This window comes from Equus asinus, chromosome 12 (genome assembly GCF_041296235.1).
Source record: "Equus asinus isolate D_3611 breed Donkey chromosome 12, EquAss-T2T_v2, whole genome shotgun sequence".
Taxonomy (NCBI): domain Eukaryota; kingdom Metazoa; phylum Chordata; class Mammalia; order Perissodactyla; family Equidae; genus Equus; species Equus asinus.
The window spans coordinates 46,901,495-46,908,718 of NC_091801.1; the positions used below are offsets into that span (position 1 = coordinate 46,901,495).

General features: G+C 38.9%; 1 long non-coding RNA gene across 1 annotated transcript in view; it reads left to right on the forward strand.

Moving 5' to 3' along the window:
* The window catches only part of LOC123290274 (uncharacterized), a 44,579-nt gene extending 37,784 nt beyond the window's left edge, over window positions 1–6,795 (forward strand). Inside the window, exon 4 of the long non-coding RNA XR_011493052.1 lies at window positions 6,376–6,795. This is a non-coding gene — a long non-coding RNA (uncharacterized lncRNA). The remainder of the gene's footprint in view (window positions 1–6,375) is intronic.
* The last annotated feature ends 429 nt before the right edge of the window (window positions 6,796–7,224 follow it).

Below are 7,224 nucleotides of genomic sequence, written 5' to 3' on the forward strand. Positions count from 1 at the left end.
GATGAAGTCCCATTTGTTTAATCTTTCTATTGTTTCCCTCAACTGAGGAGTTATAGTGTCCGAAAAGATTCTTTTGAAACTGATGTCAAAGAGTGTACTGCCTATATTGTCTTCTAGAAGACTTATTGTTTCAGGCCTAATCTTTAGGTCTTTGATCCATTTTGAGTTTATTTTGGTGTGTGGTGAAAAAGAATGGTCAATTTTCAATCTTTTGCATGTGGCTGTCCAGTTTTCCCAGCACCATTTGTTGAAGAGACTTTCTTTTCTCCATTGTAGGCCCTCTGTTCCTTTGTCGAAGATTAGCTGTCCATAGATGTGTGGTTTTATCTCTGGGCTTTCAATTCTGTTCCATTGATCTGTGGACCTGATTTTGTACCAGTACCATGTTGTTTTGATCACTGTAGCTTTGTAGTATGTTTTGAAATTGGGGATTGTGATTCTGCCAGCTTTGTTTTTCTTGCTCAGGATTGCTTTAGCAATTCGTGGTCTTTTGTTTTAGGATTCTTTGTTCAATTTCTGTGAAGAATGTTCTTGGGATTCTGATTGGGATAGCATTGAATCTGTAGATTGCTTTAAGTAGTATGGACATTTTAACTATGTTTATTCTTCCAATCCATGTGCATGGAATGTCTTTCCATCCCTTTATGTCGTCGTCAATTTCTTTCAAGAAAGTCTTGTAGTTTTCATTGTATAGCTCCTTCACTTCCTTGGTTAAGTTTATCCCAAGGTATTTTATTCTTTTCGTTGCGATTGTGAATGGGATTGAGTTCTTGAGTTCTTTTTCTGTTAGTTCATTGTTAGTGTATAGAAATGCTACTGATTTATGTATGTTGATTTTATACCCTGCTACTTTGCTGTAGTTGTTGATTATTTCTAATAGTTTTTCTATGGATTCTTTGGGGTTTTCTATATATAAGATCATGTCGTCTGCAAACAGCGAGAGTTTTACTTCTTCATTACCTATTTGGATTCCTTTTATTTCTTTTTCCTGCCAAATTGCTCTGGCCAACACCTCCAGTACTATGTTGAATAGGAGTGGTGAAAGTGGGCACCCTTGTCTTGTTCCTGTCCTCAGAGGGATGGCTTTCAGTTTTTGTCCATTGAGTATGATGTTGGCTGTGGGTCTGTCATATATGGCCTTTATTATGTTGAGGTACTTTCCTTCTATACCCATTTTATTGAGGGTTTTTATCATAAATGGGTGTTGGATCTTGTTGAATGCTTTCTCTGCATCTATTGAGATGATCATGTGGTTTTTGTTTTTCATTTTGTTGATGTAGTGTATCACGTTGATTGACTTGTGGATGTTGAACCATCCCTGTGTCCCTGGTATAAATCCCACTTGATCATGGTGTATAATCTTTTTGATGTATTGCTGTATTCGGTTTGCCAGAATTTTGTTGAGGATTTTTGCATCTATGTTCATCAGTGATATCGGCCTGTAGTTCTCCTTCTTTGTGTTGTCCTTGTCAGGTTTGGGGATCAGAGTGATGTTGGCTTCATAGAATGTGTTAGGGAGTACTCCATCTTCCTCAATTTTCTGGAATAGTTTGAGAATAATAGGTATTAAGTCTTCTTTGAATGTTTGGTAGAATTCTCCAGAGAAGCCGTCTGGTCCTGGACTCTTATTTTTGGGGAGGTTTTTGATTACCGTTTCTATTTCCTTACTTGTGATTGGCCTATTCAGATTCTCCATTTCTTCCTGATTCAGTTTGGGGAGGTTGTAGGAGTCTAGGAAGTTGTCCATTTCTTCTCCTTTCACTTTTGATGTTCTGAGTTTCCAGCTAGTATCGTTTTTCATCTATCTGGAGAACTTCGTTAGCAATTCTTTTTGAGCAAGTCCATCGGCAACAAATTCTCTTCATTTTTCTTCTTCTGAGAATGTCTTTATTTCGCTTTTAGTCCTGACATGTCTTTTCGCTGGCTCTAGCATTCTGGAATGACATTTCTCTTCTTCCAGCACTTCAAAAATGTTGTCCCGCTTCCTCTTCATCTACAAGTTTTCTGAAAGAACTCTTCAGTCATTTGAATTCTTGTTCCACTGTAAGTAATGTGTTGTTTTTCTCTGGATGTTTTCAAGATTTTCTCTTTGTCTTTAGTTTTCAGTGGTTGATTATGAAATGTCCGGGCATAGATTTTTGGGGGTTTATCCTATTTAGGATTCACTTAGCTTTAGCTTCTTGAAGCTGTAGGTTCATGTCTTTTACAAAATTTTGGAAGTTTTCAGACATTATTTATTTGAGTATTTTTTTCAGCATCCTTTCTCCTCTCCTTCTGGGACTCTGATGACATAAATGTTAGACCTTTTGGAATTGTCTGACAGGTTTCTAAGTCTCTATTCACTTTTCCAACACTTTTTTCCCTCTGTTGTTCAGGTTAGATAATTTCTTTTGACCTATCTTTAAGTTCACTAACTCTTTCCTCTGTCACTTCCATTCTGCTATTGAGCCCATGCAGTGAGTTTTTATTTCCGTTATTATTATGATTATTAAATTTTTCAATTCTAAACTTTCCTGCTGATGAAAGGAAAATATTTACAAGGCTCATACCCATTAACACAGAGCAGGCAAAATGGGCAAATCTGGAGCTGAGAGGCAACAAACCGATAACCAGCACAAGGCTGATGTCTTTAACAGATATGTCTTCTGGTTTCATGCAGTCAGTGATATCAACACAGCCTCCATGTCAACAACAAGTTTCTGTAAATTACATGTTCACCATCAACGTTCTTGAGAAATGGAAATTCAGTACCTAATTTTTCATTAAATATACACCTTCATTTTTTAAGTTGATGCCAATAGTTTTTTAAATTAAAAAGTATTACTAAACAGAAAAATAAGATAAAATCCCTATAGCAAGACCCAAAAAAAGAGAGAGAATTTGGCATTACTTTTGGATCATTCTTGTAATAGCTGCTCTAAAGTCTTTGTCAGATAATTCCAACATCTTTGTCATCTAAGTATTGGCATCTATTGGTTGTCTTTTCCCATGCAGGTTGATATTTTCCTGGTTCTTTATGTGTCAAGTAATTTTGAATGGTATCCTGGAAATTTTGATTACTATGTTATGAAACTTTGAGTCCTGTTTAAATCCTATGAAGAAAGTTGCTATTTCTATTACAGCAGGCAATGAACCTGACTACATTCAGGTGTTAAGTTTCACGCTGATTTCTATGGGCTGTGATTCCAATGTTAGTTCAGTTTTCAAAGGCTTCTCAGTGATATTCAAGTCTGTCCATATACACACCCTCTACTGGCTAGTCTGGAACCTTGGCAGTGGTCTATCTGTTAGTGTTTGGTCTGCTGTTTAGGATCATATCCACACATGTGTAGCTCAGGGGTGAGCCCTTCAGTTCATAAACACTTTTATGTGGTCACTTTCTCCACTATCTCTCTGGTACTTTCCAACTCCCTGGGGTTCCCCTTTTCAGTTCCCTTGTCAGAAATCTGGGGCTTTGGTTACTGCATTCTGCTGTACACCTCCCACAACTGCGTTCACCTTTAAGTCTAAGCTTTGAGAGTAATGGAGGGGAAAAGTGGTAAACCCACTGCAAGTTCTAATGGTACTTTAAATTCTGGTCTTCTTCCCCAATCTGCCTACTACTATTTGCTTTTCAGAGTCCCCAAATATCATCCCATGAATTTTCTTCAGGTTTTATAGCTGCATTTCCCTGGGAGAGTGAGGGTAGAGTGTGCTCATTCCATCTTACCTGGAACCTGAACACAACACACTGTTTTAGAGGATATTCTTCAGTATGTTCTTTGATGTGCCTCATATAATGACCCATCTCAGATCTCAAGGTCAGAAAAAGTTGGTGATGGACTTATGCAGATTTCTTTTATTAGACTGTTAATTCCTTTCTTTTATCCTGGTTACTGAAAAGCTCAGAAAAAAATGATTTGGCTCACATAAGCAAATTGCAGTGTTTGGCACACAGGAGGTGCTCAGTAAACGTTAGAGATCTCTATATCTATCTGTCTATCCTGTTATCCCCAAGAGCTAAATTTTATGTTCAGTAGAAGAAACATTTCTCAGTCTGGTTTTGGATATAATTTTACTCTTTCCCATGCCTTTTATTACTTAACTTTTTCTTGCAGTTCTGTGATAGTAGTTTGGGGATTTATTTTAGCCTTATTAATCTTATGAGCCTCCTCAAATTCTCAAGTTTGGAAGTAGTCAGCATAAATGAACAAACAAATAAAAAAATAACGTATTCATGGAATGCTTCATATTTCTAAAGTTGCTATCACACCTGTTTCCCTATTTCATCCTAAAAAACACCCCATGTGAGTGAGGAAGAAAAGGTAACACAGGCCTCCTCTGCAGAAGAGAAAGCTGGTGCCCAGCCAAGACAGGCTGGCTTGAGGATCCTTTGGACACCCCTCCTTCTCAGCCAGAGATGAACTGTTTGACATTTTTGTCTCCTGTTGAATGTCGTACCAAGGCTAACAACAGCTTGGAAACCACACTAGAGAGTTTCAGATGTCTTTTGGGACCCCATGCTCCAGGAACTCCAAGCCTAAGAATTCCCATCAAGCCTTCTGTTCTCAGACTGCCCCATAATTGGTTTATCTATCTCCTTAGGATCCAGGGAACCCCAGAGATGCTAGAGGCTTGATGTCACTTGAGGGAGCATAATAAAAGTTTCTACCTCTTCCAATCTAACTTAGAATAGGGACTCATCTCCTGAGCAAGGTAGACCTTGTGGGCTCTCTACTCCTACTTCTGTCCATGAAGCCAAGTATTTCCTCCTGGATTGTCACTGAGAGGTGAAGCACAGAAACTGACCTCAGCTGGCATATGTGAAGAATGATCATTGTGGCTCTTTCCTATTATTCATCTACATCCTGGGGCTTCCGTTTTCAGTTCAAAAGAAGGGGCAAAATGAGCCTTGATCACAGCAATGCCAGCATAGACCCAGCCCCTGGGTTAGCCTCTCTTCTATCCTTCCTCACTCCCTTAATCATACTCAAGGAGCAAACATTGCAGCCATCTCCCTCAGAGGGGGAGTCCACCCAAGAGTGATTTATTTGCCTTTTGCAGTCCTGGGGAAATGACACCAATAAACACATGGCAAGGAAGGAGAGAGGTACTCATGGGCTCTCACATCAATTCCAAGAGGAGGCTTTGGAGTGTCACAAATACGGCAGCAGCCCTTTACTCCTCCCTGTATCCATACACTTTGCAATGTGACTTTGTAGCTCCTCACATTAAGAGATGGAGTCTATTTCCAATCTCCTTGATTCTGGGTTGATCTTGTAACTTTCTTTGGCCAATAGAATTCAGCGTAAGAGACATGTGGCAGTTATGACCCCAGGCCTTAAGAGATCTTACACACTTCTTCTCTTTCTTATGGGACTCTCGACTCATCCACGTGAAAAAGCCTGAGCTAGCCCACTGGAGGATAAGAGACCATGTGTGGACCAGAGTTAACCCAGTTATCCCAACTGAAGCCTCAGACATGTGAAAGAGCCCAGTCAAGATTAGCAAAGTTGACCCACAGCTGGCCATAGATGCAAGAGGAAGCCCAGCCAAGACCAGAAGCGTTGCCCATTTAATTCCAGCTAAATTGTCAACCTATGGAATCATGAGCAAAATAAATGCTTATTGTTTTAGGCCTCTGAATTTTGGAGCAGTTTGTTACATAGTACTAGCTAACTAATGCAGAGGCTACATACTAAAACATCTATTTCTGTACCATTTCTTGGGTTATTAGGAGCACAAGGTTTTAGTGATACCAGTCAGCCAACAGAAAGAGACTAGAAAGAATGAGTATGGTGGTTAGATGCAGTATGAGGTTATGTCTTTGAAGACATTACTGCTGTTTCCACACTCAGTAGTAACAGGAGGAGCTAGAGCAGGAAGGGAATGGAATAAACAGAATCCTACGGGATCAGCTAGAGAAACACTCTTAAAACTGTCTTCAGGGACTCCGAGAAATATGAAGGTGCTGAAGGGTTTACAGAGTAGATGTGGTTGGAGCCACAGAGACCACATAATTTGAATATTACATACAAGGATACATTTGTTGAACTTTTTCTTTTAACCTCAAATAAGAAATTTTAACTTCCCAAAAGACATTAGAAATAGGAAGTTTTCATGAACTTATTACACATAAATTCTTCCAAATAGTGAAAAAAAAATCACTAGATCATGGTGACTTTATCCTTCCTCAGATGATTCTGTATTTTTGTCTAGATGGCCAATTCTTTGGGGATAGTTAAGCAGGAAAAATGAGAAATGGGTGTAAAGACTGGCAGCATTTATCACATATTCTTTGCAAACATGAATAACATAAAGTGCACAACAAGAAATATTAAGTTATTATGGCGGAGAAGTCTGATCTTGCTCGTATTTGTTCTCTTCTCCTTCCAGGCAAGCATGAGGATTACACATCTCTGCTCCCCTTGTAGTCCGGAGAGGCCATGTGACTAGGTCTGACCTATGGGTGGTGAACAGCGGTGATCCTGTTATTTCTGAGCTGATGCATTTGATTTGATTTAGATTGATCTAAAGGCCTCCACCATTCTCTCCTGCACACTGACTGAGGAGGCAGCATGTCCCAGATGGTAAAGCTACAGGATGGTGGCATCTCTGTCTGCCTGGATTGCTGAGTCACAACATGGAGGGCAGCTGCTCTAGAAGTGACCCAGACCTGCAGTGGGTATTGTATGCATGGGGAATCAACTTTGGTTGTGTCGAGTCATCAATGTCTTGATATGGCTTGTTCCCAAACCATTCCCTCACCTAGTCTGACTAATACTATTGAAAAGCTGAAATTTTAAAAATCTGATTAAAAGAAAAAACTATCAATACTGAAAGTAAATTACAAAAATGAGGAAAAAAATTGTGCTGTTGTCAAATGCAGATTATACATGGTTTAATTTTTGGCACGTAAGGTCTAGCGTTCAGAGGAGCATCCAAGAAACTTTATGAGCATAACATGCTGATGGGAATTTTATCCATTTGGCAGAAGTCAGAGCAAAATTTGATAATATTATGGCAGAACATTTATGCATGATATAAATATTGACACCAAATAATATTGCACCTATTTAGGGAATGAAATACAAAACCAAATAATTAAAATTGTAGCAGATGTAATGAATAAAATCAGTGTGAATAAGGTAAGAAGAGCTAAATATTACTCATTATTTTGGCTACAAATCTTGATGTTGTTGTATTTGAGACACAACCCCTGATGAATACAGAATAGATAACAAT